At 39.0% G+C, this 27,041-nt stretch overlaps 1 protein-coding gene across 4 annotated transcripts in view; it reads left to right on the forward strand.

Moving 5' to 3' along the window:
• Nucleotides 1-27,041, forward strand: part of iqgap2.S (IQ motif containing GTPase activating protein 2 S homeolog) — a 180,809-nt gene that overhangs the window by 21,664 nt on the left and 132,104 nt on the right. Inside the window, exons 1-2 of one of the 4 annotated variants that reach the window (XM_041573945.1) lie at nucleotides 8,854-10,165; nucleotides 12,472-12,509. The gene's annotated coding sequence lies outside the window, so the exon portion shown is untranslated. 4 annotated transcript variants of the gene reach the window in all.

Consider the following 27,041-nt stretch of genomic DNA (forward strand, 5'->3'; position numbering starts at 1 on the left):
TCACCCCTGCGTGGTCACTGGTCATTTTTAGTAACGTTTGTCTTTGTTTTTCTTCTTCTCGAGCATGAAATAAATAGCAGAAGGAAAGAATGGGCCAGGAAACCGTCTGCTGTCATTATCATCTGCACAACTGTTTTTTTTTTTTTTGCAGGGTACATGAGATTTACCGGCTGTATATCCAGGTGGCATAGGCAACATTCATTTGATTTTAGTGTAATTTCTTTTCATTATATTTAATATATGCAAATTTAGCAGTCTGTCTGAACAGAAATGTAAATAGTAGCACCTGTGTGGTTTGAGGCAACTAAGGCAGGCTGGGGGCTACGATTTAAGTTCAGGCGAATTTTCACCAGCGACCGCTTCATCATAACCCTGTATGTAACCCTGGGGAAGTGTCGATCACGTAGACACGAAACGCGTAGGTTTTGCAACAGCGTACCCACTGTGAACATAACTCTGCACTGTGTGATACAATAAAGCCGGATTGATATTAATATTAGCGTTCCCTTCACTGAATGGCCGGCGCTGCTAGCGAGGAATGATTTGTGACCGCTTCACCATAGCTTGCACAAATTCGCCAGACGCAAATTTGTTACCACTACACTAATTCACTAAAATGCGAAGATGTATCTCAGCTGCCAAACGCTGGCAACTTTTCGCTAGCGCTACTACGGCTGGGCGAGCATTTCATAGGGATTTTTTGCTAGCGTTCATTTTTGCCTAGTGAAACTTCACTAGCACTCTTGCGTTTAGGTTGATTTGAATACGGAGGTATATTAAAGTTTTATGGATGGCTTTAATAGTAATGTTGGTGCAAAAGTGGCCACTTTATTAAACAAGTCTAATACCCTAGACATGAGGCCACCCTTAAACAAATGTGGCATGCCCCTCAAATTTAATTTTAAAAAATTCCTCACGCATACATTTTTAATAGTTAGAACTTTTGAAGGCAATCCCGATATTTAAAAAAAAAAGTGTTTTTTTTTTTACAACTTTAATAGATTGAGGAAGATGTAACTTGTTTTATCAGTTCGCCTGGTCTGAGGTGGCAAAGTAAACTCTGGCGAAAGAGGTAACATTCAGTAAAATTCTCATCTTAGTGAATTTGCGAAGTTACGACCTTTCGACAGAGCGAAAAGTTGCCTGGCGATATCGTGCGAAATGTCGTCTCCGCCTGTAAGTAAATTGGTGATGTCCCTGCGGATTGTATCTCTGGCAAATTGTCGCTAGCAACAGCCACTTCACCCTTTAGTGCAGTGGTCCCCAACCAGTAGCTCGTGAGCAACATGTTGCTCTCCAACCCCTTGTATGTTGCTCTCCGTGGCCTTAAAGCAGGAGCTTATTTTTGTATTCCGGGCTTGGAGGCAAGTTTTAGTTGTAAAAACCAGGTGTACTGCCAAACAGAGCCTCAATGTAGGTTGACAATCCACATAGAGGCTACTAAATGGCCAATCACAGCACTTATTTGGTACCCAAGAACATTTTTCATGCTAGTGTTGCTCCCCAACTCCTTTTACTTCTAAATGTTGCTCACGGCTTCAAAAGGTTGGGGATCCCTGCTTTAGTGAATCTGCTTCCTAAAGGGATTTGCAGATTGAGCTCCTACAAATAAACTAGTTTAGCAAGAAACATCTTATTTTATATGAGAGAGGTGTTCTGTGATACTTTAGAGAGCCACACATTATTCCTAATTATCTAAAGGTGACCATAAACCTTAAGATCCGCTTGTTTGGCGAGGTCTGCTAAAGACAAAATCTTTGCCAAATATGACCACCTTGTTCTGGCTGATATCGGGCTGATCCTATTTTTTCAGCTGAGGGAGAAACACTTGGATGATAGTAGTTGGCAATATATGGCATCAGGAGAGAACTGCATCAACAAGCTGATGCGTTCCTTTAAGAGCTGTCCAGATATCTGTGGGATAGGCATCTGACAGGTCCCATACACACACAGATAAGCTGCAAACTTGGTCTGAAAGGCCCAAATCACCTGCGTTTATACAGCTTTACTGTGTAAGAGCAAAAACCATTGTATTATACAGAGCTATTATCTGCCATTTTATCTGTGACTTTTAGCGCTGTTTCACCTTGAATGGTTGTCCTCATGGCTACACAGCAGTCTCTTCATATAAGTTATAGTAGTTTCTGAAGCAAAATATGCAATTTTTTCAAGTGGTGGGTAAAGGTGGCCATAGACGCAAGATAATATCGTACAAAGCAAATTTTCGTACGATATTTGGTGTGTGTATGGTGGAAAAAGAGCCAACAGATATTGGCAGAAGACTTGGTCGGCTCGTTGAAAATTTTGATTGAGGCACCCAAACATCGGCCATTGCTGAATCATTAGGTACAGGTACAAATTTCTATTGTTTCTACCTGTATATCTGATGGTTCAGCTCTACACGTGTGTATTGAAACGAACGATCTTTCTTGGAAAGATCTTTTCCAAGAAAGATCGTAATTGTTACGTCTATGGCCACCTTAATAATACATGTACCCATATTTATTAAAAGGAGCTACGTTTGCCCAGGAACAGTAACCTATAGCAACCAATAAGATGTTTGCTGTTAAATGCTACCTGAAAACTTAGTGCCATTTGTTACATAACACATGTCTAAATGCTTGTGAAATGCTTTCATTTTTTGTGGTACTGGTTCTTTTAAATGATCTTTCCCCCCAAGGTACTGGCATCGTTATCCCTGCCCCAGCTTTTCCCTATACAAGTTGGGCACTGAAGCAAGTCCTGTATTATGAATGCATTTACTCAGAGCTGTGCAAGTGATACCTGGGAACAACTTTAGTGGCGCTGGGGAACCATATTGCCCCTTTTTCCTTAGCTAGAATTCTCTAACAATAGAGATATTGGATCTGTTATGCAGAATGCTTTGGACCTGGGGTTTTCCAGATAAGGCTGCTAAAAATGATTTAAACAACAAGATTGTTTTGCCACTGATGTGAATTTAAGGAACTGTTTTCTTATCACAAAATGATCACAATAAGGAAATTGTTTTAACAAAATTACAATTATTTGCTTGAAATGGAGTATTTTATAAATATAGTGTGGCATATGTTTTGACCACACCCATTTTTGTGGGCACACCCCCTAATTACCATGGTCATTTTACAACATTTGGCAGGTTATGAAAGTTTGAACATATTTCTGTGTTTTTTTTCCAGTGTACAGTTTTGCTAATAAAGGTGAATTGCCCTTTAAGCTGTGAGTCTAACTTCTCCCAAGGGACCTCATTATCTAAATTGTTACAAGTACTTATTTGCTTATCTCAAAATTGTTACAAAGTATCTAAGTTGCACCTAGTGGCTGTTCTGGGCTCTCTGCCAAAAGCCAATTAAGCTAGAAACTTTGTTTCTTTTTCTGACTGTTCAGTGCAAAGAAAGTCGGGACTGTTCAGTACAAACGCGGGACTGCGGGTTGAGCTGTCAAAAGCAGAACTGTCCCACTGAAAACAGGATTTTTGGGAGGTATGCAAATGTAACCATATATTTGTAAGGGGTGCTGCTAATTTTAACAAATTTATCGAAACTATATACAGTAGAACCCCCATTTTACATTTTTCAGTGGACCAAAAAATGATGTAAAATCAGGGAAATGTATTATGCATAATATATAGGTGGGACCACAAAACAACAATGTAAAATGGGGGTTCTACTGTATTAGAGGCATATTTATTGCTGCATAAATTCCTGCAGTAGGGAAACCACAGTCAAAACCCTAACATTTTAATTCTAAACAACTTTCCACTATACAGTGAATATTTTTAACTCATGATTTCACTTATTTGTAAATGTAACTGCTAATGCACTGCTGGTTCTGACTACAAGTACCTTTGAAACAATGTAAAATAAAACTAGCTGTTCTCTAGCAAAGACTATACACTGAAAACAGCCCTTTCAGTGCTCCGTTAAATTTGTTTTCTTGCCTTAAGGGTAAAGTTACACCTGGAGATTTGAGGAGATTTAGTCGCCGGGCTACTAATCGCCTCTTCTCCCCTAACTGCGGCATTGCACTTGTGGTGCTTCGTTTTCCAAAGTCGGGCGACTTCGGAAAACTAAGCGTCGCAAGTGCTATGCCGCAGGCGATTTCTCATTCGAGATTAGTCGCCCCAAAGAAGAGGCGATTAGTAATACGGCGACTAAATCTCCCCAGGTGTGACCTTACCCTAAAGGGGGTTGTTCACCTTAAAATAAACTTTTTAGTATGATGAAGAGAGTGATATTCTGACACAATTTGCAATTGGTTTTTGAGTTATTTAACTTTTTATTCAGCAGCTCTCCAGTTTGTAATTTCAGCAATCTAGTGGTTTGGGGGCAAATGACCCTAACAACCATGCATTGATTTGATTATAGACTGGAATATGAACAGGCAGGGCCGCCATTAGAAATGAAAATTAAAAGACCACGCAGACATCAGCGCTAAAAAAGTAACCCCCCACACATATTGATGGTCAGGGCCCCCTCATAAGGTAAAAAAAAAAAAAACATTGGCACCAGGGCCCCCCATAAGTTTTTTTTTAAAAAACATTGGCGCCAGGGCCCCCCTTAGAAGTTAAAAAAAAATTGGAGCACCAAAAATTATTTTTTGAAAAAACCTTTGCACCAGGGCCCCCCCTTACAAGTTAAAAAAAAATTGGGGCCCCATAAAAATTTTTTTTTAAAAAATTGGTGGCAGGGGCCTATAGATTATTAAAATAAAAGATTGGTGGCCAGGGGATTAAAAAAAAACCCAAATTGGTGTCAGTAGAATTGAACGCGTGGCTTTAGGACTTCATTTATAGCTGTTTTCGTTACTTAGGGTCTTTTCGCCGCTTCAGGACTTCAGTGTCGGCTCCTTTCGTGACTTCGGGTGTTTCCGCCGCTTAGGACTTCGTATGTTCAGCACCTGCACATTCTGCCTCTTAGGGACTTCACAAGCAGAGGCACGGCTGCAGAGTGGTCAAGGGGTGCTCGGCTCTTCAAAAAGTGCAGCACTGCCAGGCCCCGGACACCTGTCCCCCCCTGATGGCGGCCCTGTGAACAGGAGAGGCCTTAATAGAAAAATGAGTAATACATAGTAGCAATAACGATAAAATTGTAGCCTTACATAACATTTGATTTTTTAGATGGAGTCAATGACCCCCAATTGAAAGATGGAAAGAGTGGGAAGGCGGCGGCATATAATTCAAAAACTATATATAAAAAAAAAATGAAGGGCAGGTTAAAAGTTGCTTAGAATTAGCCATTCTCTAAAATTCTAAAAGTCATCTTAAAGGTAAATCGCTTCTTTAAAGTGGCACTAAAGGAATGTGTTCCTAGGTTTCAGGTGTTTCAGGCTGGCCTGCCCGATGGAACATGTTCTCACAATGGGATGTGTGCTCTGCCGGGAAGGAAACCTTCTGCAGAGATTGCACTTTTTACTAATTACTAATCTGCTTACCATGGTTTCTGAGTTGGAGGAGCAGCGGGGGATATGTATTCACTAATCCTAGTCAGCGTTTTCCTAATCTGTGTGTTTGGAGAGTATTTTTTTTTTAATACAGCTTTTTTATTTATTTATTTAGCTGTTACCTATGAAATTAAATGCTCAGTGAGCTACTCCTGCATACAGAGGATGGTACGGTATTTGCAGTTTACATCCTTGAACTAGTTAGTGGTTCTGTCTTACTCAGCAATACAGTCAGTACTAGCAGGGACCTGTTATCCAGAATGCTTGGGACCTTTGGTCTTCTGTAATTCGGATCTTCATATAATTTAGTCTACTAGAAAATCATGTTAACATTAAATAAACCCAATAGGCTGGTTTTGTTCCCAATAAGGATTAATTATTTCTTAGTTTGGATCAAGTACAAGTTACTGTTTTATTATTACAGAGAAAAAATACATTTTTGAATATTTGAATAGAATGCAGTCTATGGGAGACGGTCATTCTGTAATTCAGAGCTTTCCAGATAGCGTTTTTCCGGATAACGGATCCTATACTTGTAATTTAAGTTCACCCTATGGGGCAAATTTACTTACCTCCGAAAATTCACCAGCGACGGCTTCACTCACATCGCAACACTTCGACAGGCGTAGATTTGACAGGACAACGCTAATTCACTAAAATCCGAAGTTGCATCCAGGACGCTGAGCGCTTGTGTTACTGCACCAAGCAAAGGGGAGTTATGCTAGCGTTACCTAATTTGCATATGACAGGAAGTTAAAGTTCTATGGACGTATATGTTGCTGCAAATACATTACACTACACAAGCCCGGGAAACCTTAATAAAAGAAAACAGTTGTTATATTGCCCTACACATGAGCCCAGTGTATAGTTTATGTGCCATATGTTATGAAATGTAGTGAAGAAGCTGGTTACCCCAAAAAAACATTTACGCTCTTTTTCAGCCTATCACCCTGAAAAAGGAAAATACTCTAGCGTTTTTTGGGACTTAAAAAAATTTCAACTATTTTTTGAATAACTCATATCTACTCTATTGCAGTTCGCCTGGTCTGAGGTGGCGAAGGCAAGTCTGGCGCAAGAGGTAACGCTCAGTAAAATCCGCATCCTAGTGAATTTGCGTAGTTACGTCCATTCGCCAGGCGTTAGGGAGCGAAGTACCGCTAGAGTCTATCTCCTTCGCTAGCGAAGTTACGCCAGCGACCGTTAGTAAATCGGTGAAGTACCGAAATGACGTCTCATGGGTGAATTTTCGCCCGCATTAGTCACTGCGTCCTTTAGTAAATTTGCCCCTATATCTCAAAGGATGTTTACTAGCCCCTGCCTCTAGACAGGCTAATTGTGAGATGTTACAAAAGAAGGCAAACAACTCAGTTCATGAAAGTCTGGCTGGCATGTGCATAAAGGCCATTAACAAATACACATGCAGGTATTTTTTATGCTCATTTGAATGTGTGTTCCCTTTTGATGCATGTCTAGGTCTTGGAAACTGCTATGTGTATTCAGCCTAAAATTTGGTTAAAGGAAAACTATACCCCCAAAATGAATACTTAAGCAACAGATAGTTTATATCAAATTGAATGACATATTAAAGAATCTTACCAAACTGGAATATATATTCACATAAATATTGCCCTTTTACATCTCTTGCCTTGAGCCACCATTTCGTGACTCTATCTGTGCTGCCTCAGAGATCACCTGACCAGAAATACTATAACACTAACTGTAACAGGAAGAAGTGAGGAAGCAAAAGGCAGAACTCTGTCTGTTAATTGGCTCATGTGACCTAACATGTGGTTTGTATGTGTGCACAGTGAATCGTACGATCTCAGGGGACGGCCCTTATTTTTTAAAATGGCAATTTTCTATTTATGATTACCCAATGGCACATACTACTAAAAAAGTATATTATTATGATAATGGTTCATTTAAATGAAGCAGGGTTTTACACATGAGCTGTTTTACTCAGTATCTTTTAATAGAGACCTACAATGTTTGGGGGGTATAGGTTTCCTTTAATATTTGTTTTCATGTCTTGCATGCTCCTACCTGAAAATGTAAAATGGCACAATAAGGGTTATTAAATCTATTGGTGCTTGGAAGTTTATAGATTTTGATTTAATAGATCATGAATTTGAGGTGCACCTGAATCTTTGGCTTGAAGGAATTGTTCGCCTTTAAATGAACTTTTAGCATGGTGTGGAAAGTGAGATTCTGAGACGATTTGCAATTGGTTCTTATTATTTGTTTTTTTTAGTTATTTAAGTTTTTATTCTGCAGCGCTACAGTTAATAATTTTAGCAGCTGCCTAGCTGCTAGGGTCCAAATTACCCTACAGATTGAAATATGAATAGGAGAGGGCTTGAATAGGACTGTGTACTGTATATTGTGAGTGGGTCCCTAAGCTCAGTAAGTGACAGCAGCACAGAGCATGTGCAGTGAATCAGCAGAAAAGAAGATGGGGAGCTACTGGGGCATCTTTGGAGACACAGACCCTGATAAGGCTGTGGTTTTCTTGGTCTGGTACAGAAGCCCAAAATATAATATACAACATTTCTATCTACTTCTTTAGTTAAGCTTTAGTTTTCCTTTAACCCTTAGTTGCTGTATGAGTTTATGATATGTGGGGTAAGCACATTGTGTGCAACCTGTACGGTAGTATAGTTGTTCATAACAACAGATTTTGAGCCTTGGTTTTTACTTGCGTCCCCTTTAATCACTGATATTTTTTAATGTGCCTGGACCCCAGTTATTAGGCATTTCTCATACTTCTGTTCACATTCATATCATTCAACTGTTCCCTCTCATGTTAAGCTCTTTGCTTTACAGTGCATGCAGTTATGCTTGCTCAATATTATTGAGAATTTAAAGTGTCTCTCAGTTAAGAGGAAACCCTTAGCAAGGAAAACATTTTCAGCATTTTCCAAATCCTCAGCTAGTTAGTACAGTGTTCCCTGAAGTACATTATTGTGCAAGATCGCCATGGACTGATGGGCAGAGAACACAAGAACAGCTTGGTTTACAATTCAGCTGCACATGCAGAAAGGTGACATAGATGCAGAAGAATGCAGTCGACCTGGGAAATAGTTTTAATTGGTTGAATGTGAACACAAAACAGTTGTGATACCGATGCTTTTTGGATTTTTTTTTAATAAGTAACTCATTTTTAATGATTAACAAAATCTAATATATGCTTTCTGCTTAAAAGAACAGTAACGCCAAAAAATTAACGTTTTTTTCAAAGGAATTACAATATGATGTACTGTTGCCATCCAACATATCTATAGTTTATATAACAAGCTGCTGTGTAGCCATGTGGGCAGCTTTAAAACACAGGATACTCAGTAGATAGCTCTGAAGAATCCCATTGTATGTATATTACAGAGTTTATCTGCTGTGTATCCTTTGCCTTTTGAAAAACACCCGTGCACAATTCACCTTGGTGTATAATGTGGATGGATTCAATTAAACTTTGATATGGACTTTGATGTGTTAACGAGAACATGGACTGGAGTTTTGTCGACTGGCTAGGCTGTAAAACCCTCCCAGCAGTAGCTGGTTTGTCCAATGTATGTGTGGGGTGGAGTTTTATAATTGTATTTAATGATGTACCACAGAGCATTTTTTCACACTTGATAAAGAGCTTTTAAGCTCGAAACATGTCGTGTATTCAATAAAAGCACCTTGCAGCAGTACACCTGCGCTGATTGGTTTCTTTACCCATCTACTTGGATTGACTGAATACGTTGTTTTGGATGGAAACAAGGGTTTGGAGACCAGAAATATACAACAAGGGTAAATATACCAGTTTATGTGACTTTTGCTATTATCCATCCACTGCTGGTAATACCCTGAAAGCCTGAAATAAGGTTAATATGAGTGACCCAGAGCAGAGCTCGGAACAATTGGGTGCCAATACTTTTGCATATAGTGATGCAGAGATCCAACGGATTTTAAGTGAAATCGAGGAGGGAGATATCCCCCTTAGTGGTACTACTAATGTACGTGATGTTAAGAGAGAACTACTTAATCTGCAAAAAAAAGAAATTGGCCTGAATTTGCATATAACTTCGTTAGCCCAGTATGTGAGAAACAAGCGGATTCCAAGAGGGCTGAGAGTGGACCTGAAACCTAATCTGTGCGCTGATGATCCCGTGCTTAAACAAAGGTGGCAGGAAATTTGTAACAAGTGCAGTTTGGATCTTATAGTGTTAACTATCGAGCGCTTACAAGTTAAGGTGTCCACGATCCGAAAGAGCCTATCAGATGTAAAAGAGGAGATCCAAAGAGAGAAAGGGGCGGACCAGCTGGCGGCCATCTTGCGAGACCACGAGGAAACGCTGCACCGATATCGTGAGTCCATCTCAGTGCGCAAGCAGAGCAAGTTTGACCGTGACGCACAAGATTACAGGCAGAATCAAGTTTACAGCTGGCGTGAGGAGCGGAGCAGGCAACAATCAGCATACTACTCACCTCCACATCGAAGCGGAAGACCAAGGAGGGGATACGCTATAGGAAGGGCCCCGGATAACTTCTCCCTTCCTTACCCAGCGACGCAAAGGAGAGAACAACCGACCTCCTATAGAGGAAATTCAGGAGATCGCTCAAGTAGCAGTGATGTGAGTGGAGGGGGTTTTTTAGATCAGGACATCACACAACACCCGCCAAAAAGAAGGAACCCACGCGCACCGATCCCAAGAGAGCAGTATCCAAACAGGCAACGATCCAGGAGGTAAAAGAAAAAAACAATCTTGTAATTAATATCTCATCTTATGAACTTACCCACTCTGAACTTAACCTCTTAAATAATGGCTTAGGTTTTGTACCCACCTATCAAATAGACTTTCTTGACTGGGAAATAGACTTTCATAAATTCATTCGTACTTTGAAACTGAAAATGTGTTTTCCTGATAATCCCATTGTGTTGCCCCTAGGGGCCGATAAATTTAAGAAAAAAAGTACCTTTGTGCCAGATATTAACAGTGAGGCTCTGATATCTTTTGAACAAGTGGTGAGTAATGAAGTCAGAAAATTATGGGACCATCAGGGTAAAAATATAACAAACTTGTCACATGATGAAAAATTAGCACTGAACTCCCTAAAAAATAATGATAAAATTGTAATTAAAAAAGCGGATAAGGGAGGTGCAATTGTCATCATGGACAAGGATGGTTATAAGAGAGAGGTAATAAGACAACTTAACACACCTGGACATTATCAAAAAACTGACAAGGACCCTGTTTATGATATTCAGAGAGAAGTCTCTAACCTAGTGACAGATGCATTCAATAATGATACAATCAAGAAAAGCACGATGGAATACTTAATGATGGAACATCCCCGTACTCCAGTGCTGTACGTTTTACCAAAAATTCATAAGTCAATGATTGACCCCCCAGGGCGTCCTATTGTTTCAGGTGTGGGATCGGTCTTAGAACCACTCTCAAAGTTTGTGGACTCATACTTACAGCCACTAGTGCAAAATATCAATACTTGTTTGAAAGATACCAATGACTTGCTGAAACGATTAAATCAAATATCGTTACTGGATAAGGAAGTAAGTTTGTGTAGTATTGATATCGTAAGCCTGTATACCTCTATACCCCAAGACGATGGTCTAAAGTGTATAGAAGAAATACTGCTTGAAACAAACTTGCCAAATGATTTAATATTTTTCCTGTTAGACTGCCTCAGTCTTGTCCTCAAAAAAAACTATTTCAGATTTGAAGAAGAGTACTACTGGCAGCGCCAGGGTACGTCAATGGGTGCTGCGGTGGCACCTTCTTTCGCTAATTTATACGTCCACATGCTGGAAAAAGCTTTGTTTTTTAAACATAAATACAGTGCTAATATCGAACTGTATTTAAGGTATGTGGACGATATATTAGTGATATGGAAGGGAGATGTTTCCCTCTTCCACGAAATGATAGCCGAGGCTAATATTGGACACCCAACCATTAAGTTTACGACAGAGACCTCAAATACCAGCATAAATTTTCTTGACGTAAAAATAGGGATAGAGGATGGTGCATTGACTACAGATCTGTATAGGAAACCTACGGACAAAAATAATCTATTAAAAGCTACCAGCTTCCATTACCCAAGATGTATCACTGGGATTCCGAAAGGTCAATTTCAAAGGGCTAGAAGGATTGCTTCAAGTGAGGAAAGTTATTGGGAAGCAGCAGGGACCTTAGTGGACAGATTTAAAGCCAAAGGATATAAAGAAAAATCCCTGGTAGATACAGCTAATGAGGTGAGCAAAGTATCTAGGGAAGTTTTACTTACACAGAGGCCACAGGAAAAAGGGATAAGTACCCAGCCAAGGATCCCCTTTGTAAGTAAGTATGCCAAACAAAGTAGGGCAATTGAACGTATTATCAACAGGTTTTGGCCAATACTTCTGAATGACAAAAATTTGGGTAAAAAATGTTCGGAACCACCACTGTTTAGTTACAAAAGAGGGTCTACTTTAAAAGACATATTATGCCCCGCAGAACCAAAGGAGGTAAAAAGGATGGATAGGATTTTCAAGAGTTCTTCAAATATAGGGACTTTCCCTTGTTTAAATTGCATCTGTTGCCATTCGATTATTAAAGGGGGAGTAGTACAACATCCAACTAAAGGCTTTAATATTAAGTTACAACATTTTGCCACGTGTAACACAGAATGTGTTGTGTACATGTTGAAATGCCCATGTGGCAAAGTCTATGTTGGGCAGACATGCAGAGCAATTAAAGAAAGAATAAAAGAACATAGAGGGAATATAAAAAACTTTAAGGCAAATACATACACGGACACCCCTGTGTCTCGACATTTTAACCAAAATAGACATAGTATGTCACAACTGAAGTGGTTGGTGTTAGATGTGATTCAGAGACCACGGAGGGGGGGAGACATCAAGAAATTACTTTTACAAAGAGAAGCCATATGGATAAAGAAACTGTGTGCGCTGGATCCATTAGGTCTGAATGACAAATGGAGTATAGCCTGTTTTCTATAGTAGGGTGAATTTAATAAATCTTCTTTTTTTGACAGATAGTGCTACCTGAATATGAACTGAATTCTACAGTTAGGTAAGATGCTTTGGCAGCAAGATATTTTGTTATAGATTACTGTAGCAGTAGGTTTGAAACATATGTAGCAATTTTGATACTAAAAGTCTCTCTTTAGGGAAAGTAATCAGTTACGTAGTTTCGGGCAATTAACTCTTGAGCAGACCATTTTATGGTAGTGCTGAGGTTCATGTGTTTAATATTTTTAATTGTTTTTAACTTTTGTTACTTGATTTTAAAGGGAAAACACCCGTGCACAATTCACCTTGGTGTATAATGTGGATGGATTCAATTAAACTTTGATATGGACTTTGATGTGTTAACGAGAACATGGACTGGAGTTTTGTCGACTGGCTAGGCTGTAAAACCCTCCCAGCAGTAGCTGGTTTGTCCAATGTATGTGTGGGGTGGAGTTTTATAATTGTATTTAATGATGTACCACAGAGCATTTTTTCACACTTGATAAAGAGCTTTTAAGATCGAAACATGTCGTGTATTCAATAAAAGCACCTTGCAGCAGTACACCTGCGCTGATTGGTTTCTTTACCCATCTACTTGGATTATCCTTTGCCTTTTCTCCTTTTTCAGCTTTCAATGGCTGCCCCTATGGCTACACAGCAGCAATAGACTATTGTAGAGTATCTAAAGCAAACATACCAGTTGTAACAGTACAGTGCAACAAATCATTACATTTTAATTACTTTAAAACACTTTAATTTTTTGGCGTTACTGTTCCTATAACATATATGTGTGTGTGTATATATGTGTATATATTCTGCTGAATTATTGTGACTATAAATCTGATATTGTGAAACTGCTTTCTGACTCGAATACTTATGTAAAACTACAGGGTGACCCGATTTCTCGCTTTAAAAATACAATATTTGATGTAGTTAATGAAGCATGTATATATAGCAGGGGTAATAAATGCACAATTAAAGGATTTTTTGTTGCAGCAACATCCCAAATGTCCAGTTTTATATACCTTACCCAAGGTACATAAGAGCCTCACCAACCCACCCGGCCGGCCAATTGTATCTGGACGAGATTCTCTTCTCCATCCTTTAGGGATATATTTAGACACTATTCTGCAACCAGTAGTACAAAATACCCCTACTTATCTGAAGGATACCCCACATTTACTTGAGTGTCTCAAAGGCTTATCTTTACCTACAACTGGTCCATACTTTTTAGCAAGTATGGATGTCGTGAGCCTCTATACTATCATTCCCCACGACACAGGCATTAATTCAGTAAAAAAATCACTAGAGCAGTATACTCCATACTCAGGCCCTCCGATTGCATTTATTGTGAAACTACTCGAATTAACATTGTCACTAAACTATTTTTGGTTTGAAAATGATTTTTTCCTGCAAACCGCAGGTACCGAAATGGGTGCGGCCATGGCACCGGCCTATGCAAATTTATTTATGCACCAATACGAGCAACAGTTCATTATACCGAAATTTGGTGACAAGTTGCTATTTTTCCGTCGCTACATCGACGATTTGTTGATAATATGGGGAGGTACGCAGACACAGTTTGTTGAAATGGTTGCGGAGCTTAATACTCTTGTGAGTCCCGTGCGCTTTACATTTGATATTAACCCCCTGACTATCAATTTCCTGGATGTTGCCCTTACTCTAAATGGTCCAAATATAGATTTTGCACTATACTGCAAACCGACCGACAGAAATGTTCTTTTACATTTCAAAAGTAGCCATCCAATTTCGATGAAAAGATCCCTTCCCATTTCACAATTTTGCAGGGTGTTGAGAAACAACTCGAACCCGGTGGTTCGAGATGGGCAGTTAAAAGAAATGTGGGACAGATTTAAGGAGAGGGGGTACCCAGATAAGATGCTACATGACGCATTAGGGGTGGCTACTAAACGCTGCCAACAGCCTGACATTGGGGGGGCTAAACAGCCCAGTGTTGTGTTCAGTACCAAATACAGTCAACACACTGTAACAGAATATGAGTAAATTCTTCAGAAAGCAATGGAATATTATTCATTCTGATAATGATTTGGCCAGAATTCTCCCTAATCCCCCACAGGTGTGTTATAAAAGGGGCACCAATTTGCGGGATATATTGGTAAAAAATGACCATGTGCTGTGTTACAATAGTCCTAAACGTACTTGGTTAACCCACGATAAGCCAGGTTGCTACAGATGCCCGACCTGTACTTCATGCCGTTTCATGTCCCCAGGACAATCTTTTTTACATCCCCACACAGGTAAAAGGTTTGCTATTAGACATCATATTACCTGTAATACCACACATGTGATTTATTTGATCACATGTCCCTGTGGCTTATCCTATGTTGGGAAAACTGATTTGACACTAAGATTGAGGATGGATGCGCATCGATCCGCAATAAGTACAGCTTTTCGTGATGGGAAAACAGTTAAGCCGGTGGCGAAACATTATCTTGAACAGGGTCAGAGACTCCCTACATTCAAATATATTGGGATCTATCATATCCCACCCCTGAGACGGGGTGGAGACCGATCCAATGCCCTCTTACAAAAGGAGGTATTTTGGATAAAAAACCTAAATACCCTCAGTCCATCAGGTTTAAACGAAAATTGTCCATTAACCTGCTTTCTAAAACAATGATGAGTCTATTTAAGTTTCTGGAAATTCCCCTATCCTTTTGTTACTTATGGATACTTCGGTGCGATGTTTTTTTATAACATGTAACATTTTCTAAAACGCCTGAATATTGTAAATATGTTGCTACAATGAATTTTCTACTCTGCTACTTAATACAGGTTGTCTAGTTGATAGAATCTAGTACTTGTGCTGTAAAGTGATTCTGTACTATTATTTTCCTCTATTTATTTTTTACAACAGTGGTTTTAATTACACTAAAGGGTTAATATACCTACTTGGTGATTGGTTCTGTCTTCTCCGATCACATGATCCTATAGGCTGTACGTGGTTGGGTGAGTGCTTTTCCCTTTTCTTATTTAAGGGTTCATTTTAAAACAATTTGTATCTTGATAAAGGTCCTAGGTACGGACCGAAACGTTGATCTGTTTTAATGTAACCAAATAAAATTATATTTTTATTAAATCCCAGTGTGCACTCATGCTTCGTGGACCTATATACTTATGCTTATATGAGTAGCACCTGGGTGCATTTTGGATTTCAGTGGAGTGCGGATCACGAAGGACTTTTCTATATATATATATATATATACATATATATATATATATATATATATGTGTGTGTGTGTGGTGTGTATATATATAATATGTATGTGTGTGTGTATACAGTATATATCTGTGTATGTGTGTGTATATATATATATATATATATATATGTATGTATGTATATATCTGCCCTATTTTCCTTGTAAAATGCTATAGTTTTATAGGGTAAATCTGTGAGACACATTTAGATGTAAAAGAGTTGGGGAGCAACGCAAGCATAAAAATGTTCCTCGGTGGCTCAAGATAAGTGCTGTGATTGGCCATTTGGTAGCCCCCTATGTGGACTGACAGCCTACAAGAGGCTCTGTTTGGCAGTACCCCTGTATTTATAATATATAATATTTATTTTATCAAGAAAGAGAGGCATTGAATGCATATACATCACATACATTTTTATTTGAATACATTTCAGTAGTACACAATATTTTCCTTGTTTAACTTTTCTTGTTTTATCTGTAAAAAATCCTGCACTTTTTTGTGACCGAGGCTTTGTGCATTGGTGACCCGTTCCCATGGTAATAATTAAACATAAAGTGCTTTCCATTTTCAATATTTGGCCTTCCAAACTGTTTTGCATGTGGAGATGGATTTTTGAATTTGTCTCCAATTTACTTGTGATGAACTGAATGTTCAGTGCCAAGGGCTGAATCCGATGTACAATTTGCATGCTTTATTCTCAGCACGAGCCATCACAGCCATTAAATGTTTGATTATGTTAATACATTGCTTTGGGCACCTATAACAGCATAGCTGTTAAATTATCATTAAATAATTTTAAAGTACACATATAATTAGATGTAATTATTCCAACAAAACAGGAGTGGGCAAATAGACATTTTGCCAATGAGAGTTGCATCACCTTCCCACATCTTCCCACGTGCACAATACTATCCTCTCTGGTTGGTTAATTGGGAAGCCCTGGAAAAGGCACATGGACCTATATAATTTGTTTTCTTTTCAGTTGCATAAGCCTTTTCTCTATATAATGAGCTTTTGCTGTAAGCTACACGTGTGTTTAATTTTAAAACAATATTATGAAATGTTTTGGCTTTAGAAAATATGCTAGCGGACCTACATCTATAAATGTTTATATTATCTCACCGTTTTCCTTACATGAAGAATTACTACACTTTACCGATTTTTAACCATGTGAATTATTTGGATAAAATCGATTGTATGGGAGGCAGCTTTTCCGTAATCTCCGAGCTTTCTGGATGACTGATTTCCAGATAGCTGATCCCGTAGCAGTAGCAGTGCTTTTGCAAAGGATATTTTTGTCCCAGCACCCCAACTTCTAGGTTTAAGATAACCAAAGATACAAGTCTAACTTTTTAAGATAAGCAGGTCTCTTCGGAGAACTGTGACTCACAGCTTACAGGGCAATTTCACCTTCATTAGCAAAACTGTTATAACGCACAAAACATTGCCCTAAAACCCCCAGAAATGTGTTCAAACCTGTCATAACCTGTCAAATTTTGTAAAATGGACAAGGGGGTGTAGTCATAAAATGGGCATGGTCAAAAAGAAAAATTCTGCTCATAGCACAGCAATTCTTTTTGTCCCGCTTTCCATTTTTCATGTGCTGGGAGGTATGTTGTTTGTACTGCGCTGAATTTTATGACATCTTGATTTTATGTTCTGGTGATCTTTATCGACAACCCACAGAAGATCACTACTCTGTTGTTCTTTTGCCCGGCAGTTGCAGACAGTGACATAGTAATAAAAAGAATTATCTAAAGGTGACACTTGATAGAGCAATTGGAGTATCTAATATTATATACACTGTAGCAAGCAGCTGTAATTGTCTGTGCCAAAACCCTAGCTCAGGATAATAATTACCCCCTGCATGGCGGCAATTGTGTGAAATTCATGGTTTGGTAAAAGGAATTAGCTGTTTCTTTTCCTGAGTCCCCATATATATCATCAGCATTTATATTTAGAGTGTGACATTTAAATTCTGTTGCCATGGAACCTTCTATGAAATCTACCAATATGTCACTTGCAGCTAAATTTACAACATTTTCCTTCCTGAATTGATCAAATGCCTTTGTGGTCCATAGCCCAGCAGTAGGTGGCATGCCCGCATTTAACTGTCCTCATGATTATTCCTGTTACAGTCTTGGAGGTCATTTTATTTTATCAAGTATGGGGTATTTGAAAGGAACACGATTTTGTTAATGAAAGCCTGTCAAACTCTCAGTTAGCCGGCTGCAGAAATCTACAATTAAAGGAAAGTAAAAAGCAGCCATGTGAAGGCAGTCCATTTGACAAGCATTGAAGAAGGATGAGGAACAGTGATGGATGAAGTTCATTATTTTCAGGTATCCAGATAAAAGCAATGAGAACTGCTGGCAACTTAAGAAAATCACTTACTGGCTGCAAGAATAAAATAAATGTATAACCTTGAGTGCCAACTTCTTGTTTAGGTTAGTCGTTTCCTAAAGTGTTGACATACTGGCTGAGCCTCAGTCACTGAACACCCTCACTACGGCCTCAAGGACTCCAGGCTACTAATAAAAATGCTGTGCATCACTTGTATTGGGGTATGCCAGACATTCTCAAAAAAAATGGTGCAGAGCGCCAAAAAAATATATAAGCACTGCCAAAATATATAGAGATATAGTAGCAAAATTAAGTAAATAAAGTGAAGAACTCACTAATTCACCCCAGTTTGGCATAAATGCAACAAAGCTCAAATGTGAGATTCTTCAACAAAATAATATATCATATATCATTTTTTTGAAGAATCTCACATTTGAGCTTTGTTATGCCAGACTCTGGACCTCTTGGAATCATAGTTAGACTGCACACAAAAAGTTTCTTTTAGGGGGTGTAACTACAAAGGAAGCAGACCCTGCTGTTACAGGGGGGGGCACAGTAGGGCTTTACTGAAAAGGCAAATGTCAAAATACCTTGATACCAATTTATTGGAGCCCTAAACTGAATTTATTGTGGGGCCCAGCAAAATCTAGTTACACCAATGCAGCTAACTTTATTAGTGCTCAGGCTGTTGGAGTCAGATTGATGTCAGTAAGTGGCGGCTTTCATGTATCATTTCAAATATCACATCCTGTTCATATATATATATATACCTGTATAAATCTATACAGGAATATTTTTTTTGCCATGACTATTGCTAGTGCTAGGTCTGTTTCTTAAAGGAGACATATAGGATAATGTCAAAATGTCTCCTTTAAATTAAAATGGGATTTTATAAATCTTGCAAGCTCTTCTTCTTTCATAAACAAGAAAAAGATTGAGCTCAATTCAGTACATGTGTTCCACCCCACTGCAAGCTTTAAACACATAAGTGTAATCAAAATCAAAATCAAAAAATTGTGGCGAATAGCAGGACACCAATAGGCAGTAGGTGACCTTTCAATTGCCACTAAGTAAGCTAGTTCAGGAAGTGGTAACACTGAAAAAAGTAACAAAGTATAATTAAAACGTAACTTTTACTGCTATAATTCTAAAAAACACGCTCACTGAAACACACACCCACTAGCCAACCAATCCGTCGGCAGTGCTGGACCGTTTCCATAAAAATGACATGTAGTTTAAAACAAGTTGAGCAAAAGGTGGGGTCTCAAAAAGACATCATTATTTGTTGTGGAATTAAATTTTTACCCCTCCATGTGCCTGGAGTACACAACCCGCCTGATCCCTCCCTTCCAAGCAGTTAACCCCCGTGCAAGACCTGCCTATCTACGTTGGGACTGCGTGGGAGCTAAGCACTCCACCGTCCACCTATGCCCGCCCTACGCGTTTCGCCGATACCTTCGGCTTCGTCAGGGGCATAAGTAATGAGCGCGTCTTACCGCAAAGTTTAAATAGCCAGTTTGAAATTACCGGGTGTTTCAAATCTCGCGATGCTGCGGCCGTGACTTCCGCAATGATCACATGATGTCGCGGTTCTCATGGCAATAATACACAGTTTGGAGTAGCCGAATGCTTAAGATCATGCGATGAAAAATCGCCTGCACTAAAGCACATGCGGCGCTTCATTTTCCGAAGTTGCCAGTGCTGGCTGTGCTTTAGCGCAGTCGATTTTTCATTTTAGCCGGCGCAAGACAGAGGGAAGGCGTTCAAGGAGATTGGTCACCGCAAAGTCGAGGCGATTAGTCGCCAGGTGACTAAATCTCCCCGAATTGCCCAGTGTGCCCCTACCCTAAAGCAGCTTCAACTTACATCCCCACCTTTGCCTTTGTGACTGGGAATATAACTTTTGCTTTATTTATCTTTCCTTATCAGATGTATGACTGTATATCTCCAGGCAGGGTTTTTCTTAGCAGGGTTATTAGGCAGAACAGTGAATTAAATTCCTTACAATGAAATATCGGTGACACAGCCACATAGTGCAGAGTGAAAACAAGTCTTTAAGGAAATGGCATGTTTAGCTTGCTTTATTGTAAATTAAGTGCAACTGAGCTGTTAAAATGTTTGCATCTAATATTCTCCTTTGCCCTTAATATTTTTGGCATCTCCTTCCAACATCTTGTTTCAATCAGAGCTTTTTCTGTAGGTATAATACAGTCGTCGGAGATTCTTTAGGAATCGTAATTCTGTAAATCTTGGGAGGAATGCAGGCATGCTTGGAGAATGAGGTGTCCTGTTGCTTTTTTCTGCTTTACCATAATTGCTGATACATTAATCATTAGATGCAAGTTGGGGTAACTAATTTGGCTTTGTGTCAATATAAAATGCCCATATAAAATAAATTTTTAACAGCTTACTGTAATTATATTTTTGCAGTTATTCAACCTACAGAGAACATTTCCGGCACAAATACAAGGAAATGCTCTGAGAAAACAACAAGCTTCTCATTAGGTGCCAGCATATTATAAGAGACGATTGTTTTAATTAGTACTTGTGGGGAAAAACATGTACAGGTATGGGACCTGTTATCCAGAATGCTCGGGACCTGGGGTATTTCGGATAACAGATCTTTCCGTAATTTGGATCTTCATACCGTAAGTCTACTAGAAGATCATAGAAACATTAAATAAACCCAATAGGCTGGTTTTGCTTTCAATAAGGATTAATTATATCTTAGTTGGGATCAAGAACAAGCTACTGTTTTATTATTACAGAGAAAAAGGAAATCATTTTTAAAAATCTGGATTATTTGATTATAATGGAGTCTATGGGAGACGTCAAACACAAGAGTCCTCTGCACTCAACCCATTATCAATATATTTAAGACAGAGACATTTTGTGCATACTGCTACTAAAAAATGCCTTACCCTTTAAACAAAACAGGGATTGTTTGTCCATATATTGCAATATATTTAAGCTGGCCAACTACGTTAAAGTCATCCCATATCTGGCCAGTCCTACGCTTAATTTTCATCTGATTCATTAAGAATTCTATTGCTTCATTATACATTTTACAAAGGGACTAGGTTTTACCTGCAACTTACTAGCTGCTTTCAAAGTAAACCTCCATACTTGGCTGCCCTTTCATTAGACACCAGTGGGATCACCTGACTATAGTCAGGTGATCCCACTGGTGTCTAATAAAAGGGCAGCCAAGTATGGAGGTTTACTTTGAAAGCAGCTAGTAAGTTGCAGGTAAAACCTAGTCCCTTTGTAAAATGTATAATGAAGCAATAGAATTCTTAATGAATCAGATGAAAATTAAGCGTAGGACTGGCCAGATATGGGATGACTTTGACGTAGTTGGCCAGCTTAAATATACTGCAATATATGGACAAACAATCCCTGTGTTGTTTAAAGGGTAAGGCATTTTTTAGTAGCAGTATGCACAAAATGTCTCTGTCTTAAATATATTGATAATGGGTTGAGTGCAGAGGACTCTTGTGTTTGACTATATGTATTTTGTGGTCACAGCCTCATTGCACCCCCGCCTAATGGTTTTTTAAAAAATAGTGGTGAGCACAACTTTCCCTTGTTTGTTATAGTTTATACAGGAGCAGTGACCAGCTCCATGTTGTAGCTCCCACCCTTCCCAGCTATAGTCAGGTGATCCCACTGGTGTCTAATAAAAGGGCAGCCAAGTTTGGGAGTTTTACTTTGAAAGCAGCTAGTAAGTTGCAGGTAAAACCTAGTCCCTTTGTAAAATGTATAATGAAGCAATAGAATTCTTAATGAATCAGATAAAAATTGAGTGTAGGACTGGCCAGATATGGGATGACTTTGACGTAGTTGGCCAGCTTAAATATATTGCAATATATGGACAAACAATCACTGTTTTGTTTAAAGGGTAAGGCATTTTTTAGTAGCAGTATGCACAAAATGTCGCTGTCTTAAATATATTGATAATGGGTTGAGTGCAGAGGACTCTTGTGTTTGACTATATGTATTTTGTGGTCACAGCCTCATTGCACCCCCGCCTAATGGTTTTTTAAAAAATAGTGGTGAGCACAACTTTCCCTTGTTTCTTATAGTCTATGGGAGACGGCCTTTCTGAAATGCTGAGCTTTCTGGATAATGGTTTTTGGATAACAGATCCCATACCTGTACCAGTATATCTAAATAACAGCTGATTTATGGCAGCGTTGATATGAGAGTTGAATAAGTCAGTAATTGACACAACTCATCTAATTGAATCTGGCCCAGTGTCTGAGACAAGGCAGAATTTGCTTTGCTTTTCTCCTCGGGATTCTGGTACACAGGGTGTTTTGATCAAAATGGCTTAGCCATGACAATTAATTTACTGTAAATCTCACAGCTAGGTGCCATTGACGGCAATGAGTAACTCATGGGCTGTAATTATTGCAGGGACTCGCGTGAATGCTGCACAATCTTTGTAAAGGACTTTTGTTGGGTCTTTAGAAATGTGCATGTTTGTGGCTGTGGTTGAAGCTTGACATGCTTAAGGAGAAGATATACTGTAAATGCCCATGATTTCTATAGATATTTCTTTTTAGCGGACACATTAACAATTGTTGTCTCTTAAAGGAACAGTAACACCTTTTTAACATTTTAATCACTGTATCAAAGTGGTTAAAATGTGACATACACTGGTTTAAAGCTGTATGTTTGCTCTCACAAAGACTACTTTATATATAAATAAGCTGCTGTGTAGCCATGGTGGCTGTCATTCAAGCTGATAAAAGGCACAAGTTATATAGCAGATGACAGCTAAGCTCTTTAGAGTAGAAAGGTGAAAAACTATTTTTATGTAAGAGGGCCCCTGAAAAGGCCACATTCTCCCTTCCCTAATACTTATCACAGACTGAAAGCCAGACGTGATTGCATGTGATATTGTCTGCCCACTGCAACTTTGATTGATTGAGTGATTTATTGACTGTATTATAGGGAGACATGTACCTTCATACTGTAATTGATGCAGAAGTGCAAATCTCTAGCATTTTGAATGTCAATGTTGTAACATTGCTTAGGGCCATAGAAAATCTCTTGCAGAGGCTGCTGACGTCCCGTTATCCACAACGGCAGGTAGGAGAGTGGCCGGGGAATTTCTTTGTCCTTTAACAAGTATAGAGAAAGCAGACCCAACAGTCCAGACCCCCAGTTTCCAGGGTCTGCTTTCTTTATAGTATATGCCAGTGGTTAAATTATACTAAGAAAGTTGTTCTTGTGTGGAGTAAATTTTATTCTCTCCCGTAGTGAAATTTTAACTTAGCTGTGTTCATGGCAGTTTCTGTGCCGAAGCTGAGACTTGCATATTATGTCACGAACATGGGAGAGCTAAAACCCTGCGTTTCTTCCTCTCTAATCTGCAGGTTCACCTGTAGAAAACATTAGCTGCCTTTCATTTGCCCCTTGTGGTTATCACCCAATGAGCACTCACCATTATTCATTTGATTCATTCTGTCTACAGCTGCACCAAGGCTGCCACTGTGTTAGTCTTTGCAATTTGGCAGGACAAGACAGATTTTTCACAGTAGACTTTAAAGCCAGAACCTTCAAGTGACAAACCTTCAAAAGAAATAAGAGGAAATGTTCCCGTCTGCAGATAAGTAGGCCTAAATCTGTGGTTCCTTCTTAGGAATTCCTTCCAAGTTTTAAGCTCCCCATAGACGCGACGATTCTTCTTGCCGAACAACCGATTTTAGGGAAGTCCGACCAATCCTTCAAAATTATCGTGCGGTTAGTGGTATTCGAACGATCGTACATCTTACCATTTTTCGGCCGACATCTGTCAGGAAATTGACTGGCCAGGTCAAAAAAATCTTTGTCGGCCCCAGTGCAATCTATCTATGTTTGCAGGGCCAAGCAGGCAGCTCCCCTTTGTTTTCCTGGCAAATTGGTCTTTTTAGTTGATGGTCAATTCGTACGATCGTTCTGAGAAAATCGTGGTCTCACGATGAGGATCGGATCTTTTGAAAATCTCAACATCTATGGCCAGCTTAAGGGAAGGTTTATCTACCACACACTGGAAGCTGATTTATAATATATATATATTTGTTAATTTTTTTAAAGGGGTGGCTGACCTTTGTGTTAACTTAACTCATATGTAACTTTGCCATTGATTCATTATTTATTTTTTATAGTTTTTGTAAATTATTTACCTTTCTTTTCTGCCTCTTTCCAGCTTTCAAATGGGGGTCACTGACCCCAGCAGCCAAAAACAATTGCTCTGAGATGCTACAATTTTAATGTTATTGTTAGTGATGGGCGAATTTCTCCCATTTGGCCGAAAAATTCGTGAATTTCCAGGAAAATTTGCGAAATTATGAAAAATTTGCGAAAACCCGTGAAATGCGGACATTTTCATGAAAAAATCATGAAATTCAGTTTTCACAAAAAAATCATGAAATTCATGCGTTTTCACGAAAAAATCGTGAAAACGGAAATATTTTCGGCACCGGCGAAACGTGGTAATTCGCCGCAAATTCGTGCCAGGTGAACTTATTTGCCCATCACTAGTTAAACATCTTTCTATTTAAGACCTCAACAATTCATATTTCCATGTCTTGCTCAAACCATTGCCTGGTTGCTTAGGTACATTTGCAATCAGCTTCTAAATTACCAAATGGAGAGCTGCTGAACAAAATCATTGAAAAACCATAAAAAAAGCAGATTTTCTCAGAATATCAATGCCTACATCATATTAAAAGTTTATTTAAAGGTAAACTACCCGTGTGATATAAAAAATATTATACAGGTATAGGACCTGTTCTCTACAACGGGTCCCCAACCGCCGGGCCGCGGGCCAGAAGCGGAAAACGAGGCGCGCTGAATTGGATGCCGGCGTGCCCCGAAAAAGGTTGCGGACACCTGCTCTAGAATGCTTGGGACCTGGGGTTTTCTGTATAGCTGATCTTTGCATAATTTGGAACGTTTCATGTAAGCATTAAATAAACCCAATAGACTGGTTTTGCCTACAATAAGGATTAATTATATGTTAGTCTGGATCAAGTACAAGGTACTGTTTTATTATGACCAAAAAAGGGGTAATTGTTTTTCAAAAAATTTGGATTAAATTAAGTCTATGGGAGGTGGCCTTTAGGTAATTCAGAGCTTTCTGTATAATGGGTTTCCGGATAACGGATCCCATACCCAGGGCCGCCATCAGGGGGGGACAGGGGGGACAAGCGTACCGGGCCCGGGCATGAAGGGGGGCCCGGCAGCGCTGCATTTTTTGAAGATCCGGGCCCCCCTTACGAGAGCCGAGCCGTACGTCTTGCCTCTTGCGTGCCGAATGCGGAAGTGCCGAAAAGCCGAAGCCGATGCGCCGAAAAGACCCGAAGTCACGGAAAAAGCCGAAGTCACGAAGCGCCGAAAAGACCAGAAGTCACGAAAATAGCCGAAGCCGAAGTCCTGAAGCAGCGCAAAGACCCGAAGTCACGAAAACAGCCGAAATTGAAGTCCTGAAGCGGTGAAAAGACCCGAAGTCACGAAAGGAGGCGAAGTTGAAGTACTGAAGCCATGAGTTCAATCCTACTGAACACCAGTTTGTGGTTTTTTTTTTTTTTTAATCCCCTGGCCACCAATGTATTATTTTAATATTCTATAGGCCCCTGCCACCAATCTTTTTTTTAAAACTTTTTTTTTGGGGCCCCAACTCGTAAGGGGCCCCTTGCCACCATTGTTTTTTTTTAAAAAAAAAAAAAAAAATTAATTTTCTTTTTGGTGGCCCCAAATTTTTTTAACTTGTAAGGGGGGCTCTGCCACCAATGTTTTTTTTTTTTCAAAAAAATTTTTTTTTTTTTTCAAATTTTTTTTTGGGGCACCAATTTGTTTTTAACTTGTAACCACCAGTTTTTTTTTTATTCAAAAAAAAATTTTTTTTTTTTTGGGGCCCCAATTTGTTTTTAACTTTTAAGGGGGCCCCTGCCGCCAATGTTTTTTTTTTTTTTCAAAAAAAAATTATTTTTTTTTAAAAATTTTTTTTGGGGCCCCTGCCACCAATGTTTGTTTATTTTTTAGTTTTTTTTACATTTTTTTTTGTTGGGGCCCCAAGTTTTTTTTAACTTATAAGGGGGCCCCTGCCACCAATGTTTTTAAAAAAAAAAAAAAAAAAAAAATACAACCATACAACTTGTGTGGGGGGGGGTTACTTTTTTAGCGCTGATGTCTGTGTGGTCTTTTAACTGCGATGTGGAGTGGGCGGGATATGGGGTGGAGCTTGGTCGTCAGTGTGGGCGGAGCCCAGGGGGCCCCAAAAATTTTGTTGTACGGGGCCCAGTGATTTCTAATGGCGGCCCTGCCCATACCTATATATGTTTATATTAACTCTAAATTTTCCTTGCATGAATAATTACTACAGTTTACCTAGATTGTATTAATAAGTGTAGTACATTGTTAAATCACTTTAGTAAGTGCAGTGTTGTACCATGTTACTGTTCTGTAGTAAGTGAAGGTTATTACTATAATAATTTAGCACTAGAACACATCACAGCTATGTATTAAAGTTACTAAGTACTGTGACATCACATACTTATACATTGTAACGTTGTATCATACTGGTCTTACTACAGAGCTGGCACCACTTTAGTACTATAATGTAACACTACAATAATAAAGTAAGTGTGTTAGCATGGTACAGCATTGTAGTAAGTTAAACAGGTTGTTCACCTTCCAAACATTTTTAGTCCGTTGAGTTGTTTTCAAAAATACTTTTTTCATTTGTTTTCATTTTTTATTTTTTTACTATTCTCCCAAAAAAGTTTAATATTTGTGTCTCTAGTGCTTCAGTCTGGCAGCTCTGTGATCAAGGAGCACCTGAACTGTTACAATTTACTACATTTAGATACAATTAGTTGATACATTTCTCAGCAGTATCTGGAATATTAGCAACTATTGTATCAATTCTAACAGCTGCCTGTAATGAAACTCAGGGGATTATGCTCAGCAGGGACAAAGATAAGAAATGTAAATGTAATGTATCAATTTTAGAACAGTT

The sequence above is a fragment of the Xenopus laevis genome, chromosome 1S (genome assembly GCF_017654675.1).
Source record: "Xenopus laevis strain J_2021 chromosome 1S, Xenopus_laevis_v10.1, whole genome shotgun sequence".
Taxonomy (NCBI): Eukaryota; Metazoa; Chordata; class Amphibia; order Anura; family Pipidae; genus Xenopus; species Xenopus laevis.